Source organism: Dromiciops gliroides, chromosome 2 (assembly GCF_019393635.1).
Source record: "Dromiciops gliroides isolate mDroGli1 chromosome 2, mDroGli1.pri, whole genome shotgun sequence".
Taxonomy (NCBI): domain Eukaryota; kingdom Metazoa; phylum Chordata; class Mammalia; order Microbiotheria; family Microbiotheriidae; genus Dromiciops; species Dromiciops gliroides.
The window spans coordinates 27,790,505-27,811,024 of NC_057862.1; the positions used below are offsets into that span (position 1 = coordinate 27,790,505).

The 20,520-nt window shown below is 37.0% G+C and overlaps 1 pseudogene; it reads right to left on the bottom strand.

Annotated features, from left to right (window-relative positions):
• Positions 1-958: 958 nt before the first annotated feature.
• Positions 959-16,490, bottom strand: LOC122738200 (annotated as a pseudogene).
• Positions 16,491-20,520: the final 4,030 nt, after the last annotated feature.

Genomic DNA, 20,520 nt, shown 5'->3' on the forward strand with positions numbered 1-20,520 from the left:
GAAGAAACTGTGACTGACTATAAAGAACAATGAGTCTGGGGTCAAGGGATTGCAGTTTGCAATTACTAGTGACTTACTAGCTGGAAGAACTTAGGCCAATCACTTAACCTTTATCGATATCAGTTTCTTCGTTTGTAAAATAATAGGGATAAATAAATTTATAATGTCTAATTCATTTCCATATCTAATGATTTTATGTGTAAACATCACAGACATATTTTAACATCTACAGGGAAGGAGATTTTAGAAAACACTTTGTAAAACTTGAGGTATTATATAACTATTAGGTGATGATATTATTGTTGTTGTTGCATTGTACCTTAAGTAAACCACTCCACTTTTCTAAGTATAATCTTTATCCTTTATCCCAATGATATGGGTAAAACGTTATTCATGACCAATTTTATAGACTATTTTCTCTCTCAATCATATTCCCCCATCATGATACAATTCAAATTAAAGAGGCCAGTTGTTGAAATTCAGGAATTACCTTGAAAGAAACACCTGGAACAAATATGAGCTGCCAAATTATCTATATTTGAAATTGACCTTCTCTATACTATTATTGCCTTTAATCAGATGATCTTTTTCTTTCTTTTTTTTGTAGTTTAGTTTTTATTTCATAATCATAAACTTAACTCTGTTCTCTAGCCAACTTGTGGAAGGAAAAAAGTAGATGAAATCCAAAGATAATAACAGCAATTTAGAGCACAAGGATTATAAGTTATAAGAGTATATGAAGGCAGCTAGATGGCGAAGTGGATAAAGCACCAGCCCTGGATTCAGGAGGACCTGAGTTCAAATCCGGCCTCAGACAATTGACACTTGCTAGCTGTGTGACCCTGGGCAAGTCACTTAACCCCCATTGCCCCACAAAAAACAAAACAAAACAAAACAAACAAAAAGAGTAGATGAGATTCAGGGTGCTCTCTCCAGCTACAGAGCAATGTTTTGATGGTTAAGAAAACAACAACAACAACAACAACTGATGAGAGTTGTCCACACAGTCAGCAAAAATGATGATCTTCTTGCTGGTCTTACCATTCTGAGAACTGAAATGCTCCATGGCTTCTACAATATTCATGCCTTCTTTCAATTGTCTGAAGACAACAAGCTTGCCATCCAATTAGTCTTAGCAGTACAGATGAAAACCTGGGAGCCATTTGTGTTGGGTCCAGCATTTGCCATGGATAAAATGCAAGGACCAGCATGCTTCAGGATGAAGTTCTCATCAGCAAATTTCTCCCCATAGATGGATTTGCCACCTGTGCCGTTATGGTTTGTGAACTCACCACTCTGACACATGAATCCAGGAATGATTCTATGGAAGCAGGATTCTTTGTAACCAAATTCCTTCACTCCAGTACTCAGAGCATGGAAATTTTCTGCTGTCTTTGGAACCTTGTCTGCCAAGAGCTCGGGAAGTAACCTGGCCCAGGGCATCATTATTGACAACTATGTCAAAGTACACATAATGATTGTCTATGGCCACAGATGCCTGGACTGGGGGTGACAATAGAGGCAGAAGCAACAGGCGTCAGAATCCAGCAGGCGGAACCAAGACCAGGACTCCTGGTGGCAGTGTCTGCAAAGCTAAGATGATCTTTTTTCAGTGTTCTACCTTCTTTTTGGTGAGACTCCACTGTCCTTCCACAAGCATTTCCCTTTTTCTTGAACGGGAAATCAATTCAAATGCATATCAAAAATTCATTATGAGGCAACAATCTCTAAAGATAAAATTTAAAGGAAAGGCGTAAGGTGGTACCTACCAACTCTTTCCAGGTGATCATGAATTTGTTTCTACATTGAAGAAGATTTTTAACTGTGATGTTTGAAATCTAAATATGTGGTTGCCTTAAGTTAGAAGTGTTAGCACCAGTCTTTGGGCATTAAGCATTTATTAAAGCATACCAGGTATTCACGTGGAGTTCAGAAAGTTAAGAAAAGGCCTATCTAGCCTAGAGTTCCAGCCTGGTCGGGTTATTTATCAAGTCTTCCACCATGAGCCAGCTTTGCTGTATAAAGTTATTAGCTAAAGGCAAAAGCAGGTAAAGATAAATCAAAATAGAAAATCCACAAAAATGAAGTATTAACATGATCTTATCCCCCTTTGATTAACCAGACTGAAGTTAGGGAAAAGCAAGTACTTAGGAGGTACTTAGCAAGTAGTTAGGTACTTAGCAAGTAGAAGAAACCCAATTGAAAATTTAAAGGGACAGGCACATAAAATCAATGAAAATAGGAGAGATGTACAAACATAAAATTCTTACCCATCTTGATGATCAGAAGGTTTAGGGGTTCAGCAATCCATTCATGGTCACCAACTGTGATGTTTAAAAATTGTTAATAGTTTGTGCTAGAGCCTATATGTACTCCTAACTACCCACTTTGTCATTCCTCTTAGATGAATGGATGACTATTTATCACCCCACAAAGTGATTAGAGAACTATTTTAGCCTCTGTCTTCAGGCTCCCCTTTTCAATAATATTTGTATTTGGAAGGACTTTCATACCATCATTGGCTTAGATACAGAAGGCATTTTGGCAATCATTTGTCCCAGTCCTTGATTTTACAGATGAGGACACTGATCCCCAGAGAGATGAAATAACTTGTCCAAAGTTATTGTTCGGCAAACAGCAAGGATCTACAAGGAAGCTCTTGGTATAATTTTCTTTTGTAGTGATTCCTTGTTTATTAGTTTTCCTTAGCTTTTTTAATTTTGTCCAGGGCCTAGCACATTGCCTGGCACATAGTAAGTATTTATCAGATTTTTGTACATTGATTGACTGAACAACTATGCTTTGTACTTCTCTTTGTTTAATACACATGAACATTTAAAGACAAACTTTATTTTGGTGAATGAGAAAAGAGATAATCTATCATATTTTATATCGGTGTGCAAGAAAGAAATTGTTGTTTGTACTTCCTGAAGAGGATTATGACATTGGGATGATGTCATGACTTGCACTGAATTGGATTTTAGTGAGGGAGGCCTGTGCAAGGTCATCAATTTCACTCTCTCCTCCAGAACCATCTGGATCCAGGGGCAAGATATACATCACGATGACTGGAGATGACGCCAGATATTAAAGGCAATTGAGGTTAAGTGACTTTCCTAGGGTCACACAGCTAGTATATATGTGAGGTGAGATTTGAACTCAACTATAGGGCCAATGTGCTACCTAACTGCCCCACAAGAACTAAATGTTTCTTTGAAAATGGAGTGGGTTGATGGGCGGAGCCAAGATGGCTGAGAGGAAGCAGCAAGCTGCCTGAGCTCTCCTTCTATTCCCTCAAAACGAACATTAAATCAAGCCTCTGGACGGATTCTGAAACTACAGAACCTGCAAAGAGACAGAGAGACACAGTCCTCCAACCAGAGATAATTTAGAAGACTTCAGGAAAAGGTCGGTCTGACTCGGGCAAAAGGGAGGCCCAGCGCAGGCCAGCAACCCAGCGCCGAGGGGGTCGGGGCAAGTCAGCAGGAGCTGCGGGCCACAGCCGAACAACTGAGGCTCCCGGAACCTGGTTCAAAAATCTGGTGGCCAAGAAGGACAGTGGAAAAACCTACCTGCACCGGCCGAGAGGGCCACGAACAGCAGGATCAGACGCCTGGGTCTGGCGCCTGGCTGGCCGAGCACAATCAGACAGGAAGTGCAGGGCGGGGCATCTCCACACACCATAAAGGCCTCAGAGTAAAAGCCCGGTCACACAGCACCTATACACCTGCACAAGAAGCCCAAAACAGGGACCCTGTTGCCCCCAGAGCAGACCTCAACTTAAAGAATAAATAAATAGGCTGCAATAATGAGTAAGAAGCAAAAAAGAGCCCTCTCCATTGAGAGCTTCTGTATCAATAGGGAAGAAGCCAACACAAACTCAGATGAGGACAATAGCCTCAAATTGTCTACATCTGAAGCCTCACAAGGGAAGGTGAATTGGTCGCAAGAACAAAAAGCCTTCCTGGAAGAGCTCAAAAAGGATTTTAAAAATCAATTGCAAGAGGTAGAAAAAAAATGGGGAGAGAAATGAAAGCAAAACACAAAAACTATGAAAAAAAGAATCAGCAGCTTGGAAAAGGAAGCTGAAGAAAACAAAGCCTTAAAAAATTCATTTGGCCAAATGGAAAAAAAGCTGCGTAATCTCACTGAAGAAAACAATACCTTAAAAAATTCACTTAGGCCAAATGGAAAAAAAGGTGCATAATCTCACTGAAGAAAACAGTACCTTAAAAAATTCACTTAGCCAAATGGAAAAAAAGGTGCATAATCTCACTGAAGAAAACAATACCTTAAAAAATTAAAGTGGGACAGTTGGAAGATAAGGAATCCATGAGACACCAAGAATCAGTCAAGCAGAATAAAAAAAAATGAAAAAATAGAAGAAAATGTGAAATACCTCATTGGAAAGACAACTGATCTGGAAAACAGATCGAGGAGAGACAATTTGAGAATCATTGGACTGCCTGAAAGCCATGACCAGAAAAAGAATCTAGACACCATATTCCAGGAAATTATTAAGGAGAACTGCCCTGACATCATAGAATCAGAGGATAAAATCATCATTGAAAGAATCCATCGATCACCTCCTGAAAGAGACCCCAAAAGGAAAACTCTAAGGAATATTGTAGCCAAATTCCAGAATTATCAGGTGAAGGAGAAAATACTCCAAGCAGCCAGAAAGAAGCAATTTAAATATCATGGAGCCACAGTCAGGATTGCTCAGGACCTGGCAGCTTCAACATTAAAGGACCGCAAGGCTTGGAATATGATATTCCGGAAGGCAAAGGAGATTGGATTGCAGCCGAGAATCTATTACCCAGCAAAAATGTGCATTTTCTTTCAGGGGAAAAGATGGACATTTAATGACATTGGGGACTTTCAATCTTTCCTGGTGAAAAGACCAGAACTGAATAGAAAATTTGATCTCAACATACAAGACTCAAGAGAAGTTTAAAAAGGTAAACAGAGGGGAAAAAAAAAAAGTTACCCTATTAGGTTAAACTGTTTATATCCCTACACAGGAAGATAATACTCATAACTCTTAAGAACTGTAAATGTATTTGGGCAGAGAGAAGGACTTTATGTAGAGGGTATAAATATAAATTGTCTTTGATGTGATGATACAAAAGAATTAAGGGGATAAAAAGGGAGCCTATGGGGAGGAGAGGAAAGGGGAGGTGGAATGGGATGAATTATATCATATGAAGAGGTGGAAAAAAACCTATTATAACAGAGGGAAAGAAAGGAGGGGGGAACATGGTTTCAACCCTATTCTCATTAGATTTGACTCAAAGAGGGAATAACATATACGTTCATTGGGATAAAGAAACTTAACTCATTCTTTAGGGAAACAAAAGGGGAAGGGAAAGGGGGGGACTGATAGAAGGGAGGACAAAAGCAAGGGAGAAAAGGTTAAAGAAAAGAGAGGGGGGTGATAAAAAGGGAGGGCAGATTGGGGGAGGCAGGGGTAAGAAGTAAAACGTCGGTGAGGAGGAATAGGGTGAAAGAAGGGGGGAAAAGTACAAAGGGGGTAAATAGAATGGAGGGGAATAGACAGTCAGTAATAATAACTGTGAATGTGAATGGGATGAACTCTGCTATAAAACGGAAGTGAATTGCAGAGTGGATTAAAAACCAGAACCCTACAATATGCTGTTTACAAGAAACACATTTGAAGCAGAGAGATACACACAGAGTAAAGGTAAAAGGCTGGAGCAGAATATATTACGCCTCAGCGAAAGTAAAAAAGGCAGTGGTAGCAATCCTTATCTCAGACAAAGTGCAGGCAAAAATAGATCTCATTAAAAGAGATAAGGAAGGAAATTACATCTTACTTAAAGGTACTATAGATAATGAAGTAATATCAATATTGAATATGTATGCGCCAAGTGGTATAGCATCCAAGTTCTTAAAGGAGAAGTTAAATGAGTTACAAGAGGAATTAGATAGTAATACTATACTAGTGGGGGATCTGAACCTCCCCCTCTCAGAATTAGATAAATCTAGCCAAAAAATAAATAAGAAAGAAGTGAAAGAGGTGAATAGATTACTAGAAAAGTTAGACATGATAGATGTCTGGAGAAAATTGAATGGGGATAGAAAGGAATATACCTTTTTCTCAGCAGTACATGGCACATTTTCAAAAATTGACCATGTATTAGGGCACAAAAACATCATAGTCAAATGTAGAAAGGCAGAAATAGTAAATGCATCCTTCTCAGATCATGATGCAATAAAAATTACATGTAAGAAAGAGCCAGGGAAAAGTAGAATGAAAAATCAATTGGAAACTAAATAATTTCATTCTAAAGAATGAATGGGCCAAACAAGAAATCATAGAAACAATCAATAACTTTATCCAAGAGAATGACAATAATGAGACAACATACCAAAATCTATGGGATGCAGCCAAAGCAGTGCTTAGGGGAAAATTTATAGCTCTAAATGCTTACATGAATAAGAAAGAGAAAGAGGAGATTAATGAATTGGGCATGCAACTTAAAAAGCTAGAAAAAGAACAAATTAGAAATCCCCAATTAGACACTAAATTAGAGATCCTGAAAATTAAAGGAGAAATCAATAAGATTGAAAGCAAAAAAACTATAGAATGAATCAATAAAACTAAGAGCTGGTTTTATGAAAAAACCAATAAAATAGATAAAATATTGGTTAATTTGATTAAAAAAAAGAAAGAAGAAAACCAAATTACCAGTATCAAAAATGAAAAGGGTGATGTTACCACCAATGAAGTGGAAATTAAAGCAATAATTAGGAAATATTTTGCCCAACTGTATGCCAATAAATTTGACAATCTAAATGAAATGGATGAATATTTACAAAAATACAAACTGCCCAGGTTAACTGAAGAGGAAATAAATCCTTAAATAAACCCATATTAGAAAAAGAAATTGAACAAGCTATTAATGAACTCCCTAAGAAAAAATCCCAGGGCCAGATGGGTTTATGGGTGAATTTTACCAAACATTTAAAGAACAATTAATTCCAATATTATACAAATTATTTGGAAAAATAGGTGAAGAAGGAGTTCTACCAAATTCGTTTTATGACACAAATATGGTGGTGATACCAAAACCAGCAAAGCAAAAACAGAGAAAGAAAATTATAGACCAATTTCCCTAATGAATATTGATGCTAAAATCTTAAATAAGATATTAGCAAGGAGATTACAGCAAGTGATCACCAGGATAATACACTATGACCAGGTGGGATTTATACCAGGAATGCAGGGCTGGTTCAACATTAGGAAAACTATTAACATAATCAACCACATCAATAAGAAAACCAACCAAAATCATATGATTATCTCAATAGATGCAGAGAAAGCTTTTGACAAAGTACAGCACCCATTCCTAATAAAAACACTAGAGAGTTTAGGAATAGGGGGAGCTTTCCTTAGAATAATAAACAGTATCTACCTAAAGCCATCAGCAAGTATTATATGCAATGGAGATAAATTAGAGGCCTTCCCAATAAGATCAGGGGTGAAACAGAGATGTCCATTATCACCCCTATTATTTAATATTGTTCTAGAAATGTTAGCTTTAGCAATCAGAGAAGAGAAAGAAATTAAAGGAATTAGAATAGGCAAGGAGGAAACAAAACTATCACTCTTTGCAGATGATATGATGGTATACTTAAGGAATCCTCGAGAATCAAGCCAAAAATTACTTGAAACAATTAACAACTTTAGCAAAGTAGCAGGATATAAAATAAATCCACATAAATCATCAGCATTTCTATACATGACCAACAAAGTCCAGCAGCAAGAGATAGAAAGAGAAATTCCATTTAAAGTAATGGTAGATAATATAAAATACTTGGGAGTCTACTTGCCAAGACAAACCCAGGAACTCTATGAACACAACTACCAAACACTCTTCACACAAATCAAATCATATCTAAATAATTGGAAAGATATCAATTGCTCATGGATAGGCAGAGCTAATATAGTAAAAATGACAATACTGCCTAAATTAATTTACTTATTCAGTGCCATACCAATCAGGCTACCTAAAAATTATCTTATACAGCTAGAAAAAATAATAACAAAATTCATCTGGAAAAACAAAAAATCAAGAATATCCAGGGAAATAATGAAAAAAAATTCACAGGAAGGTGGGTTAGCAGTACCAAACCTGGAGCTTTACTATAAAGCGGCTGTCATCAAAACTATCTGGTACTGGCTAAAAATAGAGTGGTAGATCAATGGAATAGGCTAGGCTCAGGAAATGCAGTAGTAAGTGACACTAGTAATGTAGTGTTTGATAAACCCAAAGACTCCAGCTTCTGGGATAGGAACTCAGTATTTGACAAAAACTGCTGGGAAAAGTGGAAGATAGTATGGCAGAAATTAGGCTTAGACCAACATCTTACACCTTATACTAAAATAAGGTCAAAATGGATACATGATTTAGACATAAGAGGTGATACCATAGGTAAATTAGGAGAGAAAGGAATAGTGTACCTATCAGATCTTTGGAAAGGAGAACAGTTTTTGACCAAACATGAGATAGAGTATATTATAAAATGCAAAGTGGATGATTTTGATTATATTAAATTAAAAAATTTTTGTACAAACAGAAGCAATGCATCCAAAATTGGAAGGGAGGCAGAAAGCTGGGAAACAATTTTTGAGGCCAGTGCTTCTGATAAAGGCCTCATCTCTAAAATATATAGGGAACTAAATCAAATTTATAAGAATCCAAGTCATTCCCCAATTGAGAAATGGTCAAAGGATATGAACAGGCAGTTTTCTGATGAAGAAACCAAAGCTATCTATTCCATATGAAAAAATGCTCTAAATCTCTAATGATTAGAGAGATGCAAATTAAAACAACTCTGAGGTACCACCTGACACCTATCAGATTGGCTAAAATGACAAAAAAGGAAGATAATAAATGTTGGAGAGGCTGTGGGAAAATTGGAACACTAATGCATCGTTGGTGGAGCTGTGAGCTGATCCAACCATTCTGGAGAGCAATTTGGAATTATGCCCAAAGGGCGATAAAGCTGTGCATACCCTTTGACCCAGCAATCCCACTTTTAGGTCTTTTGCCCAAAGAAATCATGGAAGGGGGAAAGGGACCCACATATACAAAAATATTTATAGCTGCTCTTTACGTGGTAGCAAGGAAGTGGAAGTTGAGGGGGTGCCCATCAATTGGGGAATGGCTGGACAAGTTGTGGTATATGAATACAATGGAATACTATTGTGCTGTAAGAAATGATGAGCAGGAAGAGTTCAGAGAAACCTGGAGGATCTTACGTGAGCTGATGATGAGTGAGATGAGCAGAACCAGAAGAACATTGTACACAGTATCATCAACATTGAGTGTTGACTTACTGTGATGGACTATATTCTTCTCACCAATGCAATGGTACAGAAGAGTTCCAGGGAACTCATGATAGAAGAGGATCTCCAAATCCAAGAAAAAAAAAGAAAGAAAAAACTGTGGAGTATAGATGCTGATTGAACCATATTATTTCTTTTGTTTTGGGTGCTGTTGTTTTTTTTTTCTATTTTGAGGTTTTGCATCACTGCTCTGATTCTTTCTCTTGTAACAGGATTAATGCAGAAATAGGATTAATGTTATTATGTGTATATATATGTGTGTGTATATATATGTATATCTATATGTATATGTATAGAGATATATAGATATAACCTATATCAGATTACCTGCTGTCTAGGGGAGGGGGGAGGGAGGGGAGGGAGGGAGAAAAATCTGAAATTGTAAAGCATGTATAAACAAAAGTTGAGAACTATCTTTACATGTAACGGGAAAAAATAAAATATCTCATAAATATAAAAAAAAAAAAAAGAAAATGGAGTGGGTTTCTTAGAGTCCTCAGATGTCAAGAGATTGGCAGAAAGCCATATCGTGAGTAAGGTCAGCAAGTTGTTCTACTACGTTTTGAAATATGATTACAAAAAAGGCTGAAGAATGAGCTAGGAGGTATGTGAGTATGTGTATGTATGTATGTATGTACCTATATACTGTTAATATGAATATATGGATCACCTAGATTTGATGGAGGTACCTTATTATCCTAAAGTATTTGTCATGAAAGTCTGGGTTAATAGGAGCAAAATGTCCTTCAACTGAACTCCAAAATGAAGCCAGATAGCCATTAGATAAAATACCCTACCTAGTGACTTCTTTTCCATCAGGATAGGAAGTACCTATCTTATGGTAACATTTGAGCATCCTCATCCTTGCAAACCCCTTTTTTTTTTTGAATCCTGTAATCTTATCATGATACTTCAGTATTTCTTCCATACTTGTTATAACTGAAATTGTTAAACTGCCTTTGCTTCTGTATCATAGTATTGAAACTGACAATGACCTGTAATCAGTGGACAAAACAAACCACATTCATATATACCGTCAGAAATGGGGAGTCTCCACATGATCATCTGTTCTATATTTCTTCTTGCAACAAAATATTAAATTAATATTATGTTTTTTTTCTGTCTCTGATATGTTTCATAGGAGGACAGGTATGGATAGCATGTTCTCTGATATGGTTAGTAGGAGATATTATAAGATATTATAATTTCTCTGACCTGTTTATTAATTTTGTAGGAGAGATTAAACATTTCTCTGAGCTGTTTGTAGGAGACAGGCAGATATGAAAACTATATTTTAATATTCTACAATCCAAATATATACTCATATATGCATATATGTGCATGTATACATGGATATATATGTATATATATACATATATACATATATGTTAAAATTAGATAATGTAAGAGCAAAGAACCTCTGAAAATTAAGTAGGTATGAAAATAATACAAAGATTACTGGACAGGAAAGAATCTTGTATTAATAAACAAACTGACAAATACAAGCAGGAAGAAAATGAGAATGAATCCCAGACACAGATCATAGAGTTTAAGAGAGTTGCATTATTTAATATACCCAACTTTTTCTAGAGTATAGAGAATACTTGGGGCATTAAATTGTGTGTATTAGCTTTGCTCAAATATTTATGGGATGGAAATGAAATCAGTGGTTGTTGGCAATAATATCAGCTACAGTTAAACTGAATCTAAAGGATAACAGTGATGGGAGATAAATAGAATGAGCATCTTATCCCTTGGCTTCCTTCTAAAAAGGATATCTGTATTTAGGATCATAAATTTCTAGCTAGGGGACTTCAGAGGACATGCAGTGCAACTTCCTTAATTTTCAGCTAAGGAAGCCAAGGCCCAGCTAGGTTGAGTGAATAGTTTGAGATCATAGAGTATAAGCCTGAGAGAAGGTATTGGAACTCAGGTGCTTTGACTCCAGAGATGGGGCTCTTACCACTGGACCACACTTCTTCTCTTTCATGATCCCAAAGCAGATAAATTCATATATGTACAGGACAAAAAAATCGTTCGGTCAGAATCCTCCATTTTGTAGAGGAGAAAACTGTGAACAATGAAAGAGGGGTGACTTCCCCAGGGTCAACAATAGTAAGATTTGACTCCAAATCCACTACATTTCAAATAGTGGTGTTCCCTCTCTCAAAGTGTGGTTCATACATCCCTGGATGTCCCTAAGGCATTTGCAGGTAGCTCAGAAGGTGAAAACTATTTTCCTAATAATTCTGAAGTGTTTAAATTTACATACAATAAACACTAATAGAAATGTCCCACCTGACCAAAGAGGCAGGCTTGATCTAGAGAATTCTGGGATTAATTTCAATTTAACGAATGGTGTACCATTGTTTTTCTTTGCGGACCAGGGTTAGTCAAATGGTTTAACAGCTTTGATCTCTTAAGGACACAGGGACAATGTTTAAGTATATGTGAATCAGAGAAATGGTGCTGGTTCCTTATGGATCCTAAAAAATAACAGAGTTGTGGGATCAAGAAAGACTTCAGGTAGAAAAGGGTACTTGATGGATATAGTAATATATCTTGCCCTTTGGGAAAGTGGGAGGAGAAGGAGATAAGGAAGAAGAGGGGAAGGAAGGAAGGGGGCGCAGATTGGGGGAGAGGCAGTCAGAACCAAAACACTTTTGAGGAGAGATGGGGTAAAAGAACATAGAAAATAGAGTCGATATCATGGGGAATGAATAGGAGGGAGGGAAGCCCAGCAATAGTAACTGAGAAATAATTGAAGCAGAGGCAATAGCAATGTAAGATGTTGATGAAGATGTGGTTGAAGATGGTACTTTGAGGGGCTATTGTGAAGAAAATTCTATGTCAGGTATAAGGTTCTATATAAATGCTAGCTATTATTGTTGTAATAATCAATCTCATGGGTGTTTTGTAAGGAAATCCTTTATAATACTATATAAATGTAGTTTACTATTTAAAAAAAAAAAAAAAAAGATGAGCAGTATGCTACCAGAAAAACCTGGAGGGACCTGCTTGAGCTGATGTAAAGTGAAAGGTACTGTATACAAAATAACAGCAATAATAGTAAGATGATCTGCTGAGAATGACTTAGTTATCAGCAATGCAATCATCCAAGACAACCCTGAAGGACTTATGAAAAATGCAATCCATTTACAGAGAAAAAAAATAACTGATGCTACCTGAATACAGATGGAAGTACATTTTGTTGTTAATTCATTTTTCTAAAATTTTTTCTCTGCAATATTTTGCACAACTGCACAAGTATAACGTATATTGAATTGCTTGAGTTCTTAAGGACTGGAGCGGGAGGAAGAGAATTTGGAACACAAAATTTAAAAAATCGATGTTAAAATTTGTTTTTACATGTTAGGTGGAGAAAATTTCTAAATTAATATTTTTTTTTTCTAAAAAAGAAAGAAAAGGGTACTTTAAGTGGGACTTTGTGAGGTTAAGGTAAGGAGCAAATTTATTCGAGGTATGGCAGCCAGCAAGGACCAGGGCACACAGTGAGAGAGTGTGTGTTCTTTGTGAGGAAGGAAGAGAAAGCTAGTCTTCCTTGATCATAGAGTATGGCAGAAGAATGTCTAATAAGGTTGAAGAAAGAAGTTTAGGAAAAAGTTGTAAAGAATATTATGATTTAAATATAATTATATGTAATAATAATTGACATTTAAATAATAATTTAAGACATAATAAATGTCACATATCTTATCTCTTTTAAGACTTAAAACAACCTTGTGAAATGAATGTATTACAATACCTACTTGACAGTTGACTTTGACTCGTGAGTCACCCTCTGTCTTCCCTTTCAACCTTCTAGAAATCTCTTTTTCTCTCTTGGGAAGGCTTCCTCACCCAACACCAGTCCCTGCCTTTGCCCAACCTGGGCTAATCCTTCAATAACCTAAAAACTCCTAAGTTCATCCTGTCTCTGATCCTAAGAAAGCTTTCAGAAAACTGAGAATTCAAACAAATACATACATCTATGTGTGTATATGAGTGTATATATATAAACATATACACACATAGACATACACTTATACATAACATATATGGATGTTTATGTGTATGAATTTATATACATAAGTATATATATGCATACATCACAAATTAATTTTCTACATGGCATATGTAGAAAATGTATATGCATATACACATATGCATAAATATACACACATACAATTACATACACACTTTATTTTTATGCATATATAAACGATAGATACATACACATATGCACCCATACATACATTCTGTATGTATATGTATATATGTGTATACACTGTATATGTATTGTTTGTATTCCCAATAGAGTTTGTATTCTCAACGGAGGTCTGAAAAGCTCCTTGGCAAAGATCTAAATACACTGTTAGGTTCCACATTGGCCTTGCCTCAATCCCTCCAAGGGTAAAGTTAATTCTAAGTGCCTTAGGTCTGTAACATTGTTTCCTTGCTTCTAGATTGTACCAAGATGTGTAGAGGGATTTGATGGGATTATTTCAGCTTCTACAGTTCCGCCAACTTTCCAACCCACAACATACTTTTTTATATGATTTTAAAGACTCTAGGAATCATGATACATCATTTCAAATATTTTTACAGCATTGAAAGAATAGGTCTGAAACTGAAAAATCTGCAAAATAAATATTGGGACACATACATGAGAGGTGCAATTAGTGCTTTTATTTACTTTTTTAAAATTCTAAAGCATTTAAATGGATAAAATAGTAAAATATTTAATTGAATTAACAAAAATGTAAAATAGCTCAAAATTTATTCTTAAATATTATACTGACTTCAATAATATAGTACCAAACTCCCTCTTGCCTCTCCTTTTAATTTTTGTCACATGCAATTCATCCTTTTATTCCTTGGTCATCTTCAATGTCATTGTATCATATTAAACATAATAAGACCAAGGGAATATAGATTTAGAGAAAGAAGGAAGTTAAGAGGTCACCAGTCCAACATAGGGGCAGCTAAGAGGAATATTGTATAATGGTTTATGCCTGGAGTCAGGAACACCTATGCTCAGATCCAGCCTCAGATACTTTTTAGCTGTGTTACCCAGGGCAAGTCACAAGCTCTGTCCTCCTCAGTTTCATTCACTATAAATTGGGGATAATAATAGCATCTACCTCCCAGGATTATTGTTAAATCAATCAAGTTAATACTTATAAGACAGCACAGTGCCTGACAAAAGTAGGCATTCATTAAATGCCTATTTTCTTCCTCAAATTATACATAAAGGGGTTGGTTGGTGGCGCAGTGGATAAGCACTGGCCCTGGATTCAGGAGTACCTGAGTTCAAATCTGGCCTCAGACACTTGACACTTACTAGCTGTGTGACCCTGGGCAAGTCACTTAACCCCCATTGCCCTACAAAAACAAAACAAAAAACAAAACAAAACAAAATTATACATAAAGAAAACCAAGTATGACAGTCTAAATGACTTGCCCAGACTCACAAAGCTAGTAAATAACTGAGGTAATATTTGAATTCCATCCCTTTCTTATTACAGATACAAAATTTTATAACCATCATTATTTTAATTGTTTTAATTTACATTCATATCACGGAGTTAGATGCAGAATAGGTCTCATGCATGATCTTGTTCTAACTCTTCATTTACAAATGAGGATGAGGTGATGTGAGAAAGTGAATTATGTACACAGAGTATATTTAAGTATAATTAAGTATCAGAGTGAGAATTTTTAAAAAGCATGATATTTCTTTGGCATTTTTAAGTGTTTAAATAATTTTAGTGATTGTGTATCCTAGAGAAGTAGTCTCTGAAGTGTTTACTCCACTTCTAAAAGGCTGTGGAAAGACCAATGGGGTGCACATCCAACCAATTGGAAGATGGAAAGCTTAGCTTCATGCCATCCTTCCCATAATAAATAATGATGGTGCTAGTCCAAAACACTTTCCTCTATATTACCTCTCCTCACCCAACCATCCAGCACTTGACTCCCTCTCTTTTCCTTACAAGATCCCAACCTCTCACCTTCTATTCGAGGCAGGAGTACCTCAGGGCAGTTTGAACCTAAGAGTGTCCAGGTAACCACAGAAGCTACACCAATTTTATTTGGAAAATCTTATTCCTCTTCCAGTATATCAACCTTCTGGGCACCAGGGCATATCCTTCTGAGACTAATGCCTCCTCATAGACTCTGAAATCATTGGGTTCTAAGGTACATTTCCTGACTATTTTTCTCTTTTTTCACATCTGGTAGGGCAGAGTGAGTTATATGATGAACAAGTATGTATGGCTTCTTATAGAGAACCTGTACTCGCTTCTCACCAAACGTACCCAACTTTTAAACTTTCTTATATCTGTCAAAGGCATAATCATCCCTTTATTAATTCAGGTTCCTAAATTTGGTCTCATTTTTAAATCCTCACTCAGATTTATCTCACATCCATAAGCAGTTGCTAAATCTTGTCTCTTCCCACAATCTCTTTCATATCAGATTACTACTGTTTCCACACAAAGGTATCATCTTAGCTATATCCCTTAGCACTTCTCAGATGAATTATAGCAAATGACTCATAGTTGGTTTGCCTGTTATCAGCAATCTCTCCCCTTTTCTCTCTTTTCATTACCTTCACAGCTTTGCACTGATGGTCACCTATGCCTTGGTTATGCTCCCTCCTCATATCTCAATCTTAGAATTACACTTTTGTTTTAAAGACTCAGCTTGAAGTGGCACCTTATACATGACACTTTTCCGGAACTCTATTCCTCTTACCTTCCTTCCCTAAATCACATTATATTTATTTAATATGTTGTTTCTACATGATTGTTGTACATTTTGTTTTTGCTAAAAGAATAACAATAGCAGAGGGGGCAGAGTCAAGATGGCGGAGGAAAGACATTAAATGCACAGAGCTCCTGATACAATCACCCCAAAAATAGCAATAAAAGAACTCTTGAAGCAGAAAAACACACAAAAACATAGGCTGAGAGTTTTTCCATCTATAGATAGATTTCAGGGGGCTGTTCTGGGCCACAAATAAAGTCTAACCCTGCAATTGGGCCGACACACCAGACACCCGCCTGAGGAATGTGCCCCAGTGCTTCTGAATTGGCTGCAGCTCCGGCATCTTCTGGAATAGCATGTGGTTGGGTTGAATGGCTAGCCGGGGGTAAGTTCAAGGTTACCAGTGGACTGGGTGTGGGGGGGAAGAATTCCACTGTCCCACCCCAACGGGGAACCAGGAAGAAATCCTGAGTGGCAGAAGGCACAGGTGGGGGAGGAGAGCAGGAGAGCAGGCTCATGGAAGCTAAAAACCACACCACAGAAAGCTTTGCTGGTTTGTTGTTTAGTAAGTAGGCCCGAGGTTCTCTCTGGACCAGAGAACAAGCTAGGTGAGATTAAAACATGCCCTCCCTCAACCCGAAACACCTTGGACGCTCTGAAGCTGGGAACAGGAACAGAGCCGAGAAGCAGCCACACCACCAACCCCCCCAACCCCCAGTGGAGAGTTTAAAATCAAATAAAAGCAAGGCCAGGCAGGCTGAGAAGAAGCCCAATCATCCCCCAGGCCACGCTGTAGCTCAAAGAGTGTGTTTGGGAAGCAGCACCACACTTGAAGAAGGAGGTAAAAGCCAAGAAATAGCAAGCCAAGAAGAGTAGGCAGAGAAAACAGAAGACCATTGAAAACTTCTTTGGGGATAAGGTAGACCACAATAGAACCTCAGAAGAAGAAGATAATAACAGGGTCAAAGCACCAACATGCAAAGCTTCCAAGAAAAATATGAACTGGTCTCAGGCCATGGAAGCCCTCAAAAGGGACTTTGAAGAGAAAGTAGGAGAAATAGAAAGAATATTCAAAGAAAGGGAGGAAAGAATGGAAAGAGAAATGAGAGTGATGCAGGAGAGTCATGAGAAACAAGTCAACAGTTTGAAAAGCCAGATGGAAAAGGAGATTAAAAAACAATCTGATGAAAATAACTGCCTAAGAATTAGAATTGAACAAATGGAAGTTAGTGACCTTATGAGAAACCAAGACACAGTAAAGCAAATCCAATTGAATGAAAAAATAGGGGGAAATGTGAAATATCTCCTTGGAAAAACAGCTGATCTGGAAAATAAATTTAGGAGAGATAATTTGAAAATCACTGGACTACCTGAAAACCATGACCAAAACAAAAGCTTAGACACCATCCCCCAAGAGATTGTGAGGGAAAATTGCCCTCATATTCCAGAAGCAGAAGCTAAAATAGAAATTGAAAGAATCCACCGATCACCTCATGAAACAGATCCAAAAAGAAAAAGATCCAGGAATATTATACCAAATTCCCAAACTCCCAGGTCAAGGAGAAAATATTGCAAGCAGCTAGAAAAAAGGAATCCAAAATACTGTGGAGCTCCAATAAGGATAAAGCAAGATCTAGCAGCTTCTACATTAAAGGAACGGAGGGCATGGAATATGATACTCCAGAGGGCAAAGGAACTGAGACTACAGCCAAAAATCACATACACAGCAAAACTGAGTATAATCTTTCAGAGGAAAAAAATGGGATTTAAATGAGAAAGAGGTCTTTCAGCCATTTGTGATGAAAAGACCTGAACTGAATAGAAAATTTGACTTTCAAATACAAGACCCTGGAGAAGCATAAAAAGGTAAACAGGAAGAAGACTTTACGAGGGATATTAAAAGATCAAACTGTTTACATTCCTACATGGGAAGATACTACTTCAAACTCATAAGAACTATCTCAGTAAGGAATTCACAGAAGACACTGGTCTAAACTGAATAGGAAGGGATGATATCTGTAAAGCATTTATGTTTTGTTCTTTGTGGGGCAGACAGGGTGGGGTGTCTTAAGTCTGGAGCCAGATTTGGACTTGGGGCCTCCTGGGTCCAGGGCTGGTCCTTTGTCCACTGTGCCACCTAACTAACCCATGATGACATCTTTAAAATAGGTTTGAGGTGTAGGAGAAATAGACTGGGGAGGGAGAAAGGGAGAGATTGTCTGAGGAGTGGTAGTTCACATGAAGGAAACAAGACAAAAGCTTATGGAGGGGAGGAGAAGAGGGAGAAGGAGTTGGGGGTGAGTGAACCTTAATATCATCAGAATTGGCTCAAAGAAGGATTAACATACATACTCAAGTAGGTATAGTAATATATTTTTGCCCTGAGGGAAGGGAGGGAGATAAGGGGGGAGGGGGGAAGAAGGGAAGAAGGGAAAGGCAGATTGGGGGAGAGAGCAGTAAAAAGCAAAATACTTTCTCTTTATTTTAAAATAAAAGTATTTCATTATTTTCCAGTTACATGTAGAAATAATTTTCAATATTTGTTTATATAAGATTTTCAATTTCAAATTTTTCTCCCTCCCCTAGACAGCAGACAATCTGATATATGTTATATATACAAAATAACATTTAGCATATTTCTTCATTAGTCATGTTATACAGGAAGGATCAGAGCACAAAGGAAAAATCTCAAATCAGAAAACCAATAGCATCAAAAACAAAAGAAATAGTATGGTCCAATCAGCATCCATATTCCACATTTCCTTTTTTCCCCCTGCATTTGTAGAGCCTTTTCCAACATGAGTCTTTGGAATATTCTTGCTCTGTTGGATTGGTGAAAAGAATCTAGTCTATCACAGTTGATCAACACCACAAAAAGAGAAGCTATAAATATTTTTGTACATGTGGGTACCTTTCCCTTTTTTATGATCTCTTTGGGAAAAAGACCCTAGAGTGGTATTGCTGGGTCAAAGGGTATGCAGAGCTTTATAGCCCTTTGGGACTAATTCCAAGTTCCTCTCCAGAATGGTTGTATTAGTTCACAGCTCCACCAACAATGCATTAGGTTTACAATTTCTCCACAGCTTCTCAAACATTTATTATTTTCCTTTTTTTGTCATATTATCTAATCTGATAGGTGTTTTAATTTGTATCTCTCTAATCAATAGTGATTTAGAGCATTTTTTCATATGACAATAGATAGCTTTTATTTTTTCATCACAAAACTGCCTATTCATATCCTTTGACCATTCCTCAATTGGGGAATGACTTGGATTCATATAAATTTTATTTAGTTCTCAATATATTTTAGAAACGAGGCCTTTTTCAGAGGTATTGGCTATAAAAATTGTTTCCCAGCTTTCTGCATGCCTTCTAATTTTGGATGCATTGTTTCTGTTTGTACAAAAACTTTTTAATTTAATGTAATCAAAGTCATCCATTTTGCATTTCATAATATTCTCTATTTCTGGTTTGGTCATAATCTGCTTTCCTTTCTAAATCTTAATAGAATCTGATGAGCAGAATCAAAAGACTGAAAAATGAGCATCACCCCTGATCTTATTGGGATCTTATTTTGGTCTAAGTTTCTTGTTGTCTCATGGAGTTATCTGTTTCCATCTGCTCAATTTTAATTTTTAAGGCCTTATTTTCTACAGTAAGCTTTTGCACTTCTTTTTCTGTTTAGCTATTTTTTTCTCTCATTTGGCCAATTGTATTTTTTAATGAATTGTTTTCCTCAGTCATTTTTACGGTTCTTTTTGAGTGTAACTCTCATTTCTCTTATTTATTTTTCCATTTTTTCTTCTACCTCTCTTAATTGATTTTTAAAAGCCTTTTTGAGCTCTGCAAAGATGGCTTTTTGGTCTTGAGACAAGATCATCTTCCCTCTTGAGTCTTCACTTGTGGGCGTTTTGACTAACTCATCTGCAATTGAGTTTTTGTCTTCCCTTTCACCATAAAAGTCGTCAATGGTAAGGGTCTTTTTTGTTTCTTGCTCATGTTGTAGGCTATTTTTAAACTTATCAAGTTGAATACTGCTTCTGGGGCACAGGGTTCATGGTTGCAAGCTTCGTCATACTCTCAGCAGCCCCACTCTCAGCAGCCCCACTCTCAGCTGTGTCAAGTTGCAACAGTGTTGAACTGCCACTGAGTTGAGCTTTGCTAAGGTGATCTGCCAGCTGAGATGAGTGGTGCTAAGCCACACTGAGCCGAGCTTTACTGAGGTGAGCCACCCTCCCCTTTTACTCCAGGTGAGACAGACCTTTTCTGAAGTCTTCTAAATTATCTCATGTAGCAGGATTTTGTCTCTCTTTTTGTAGGTTCTGTAGTTCCAGAATGTATTTAGAGGCTTGATTTAATGTTGCTTTTGAGGG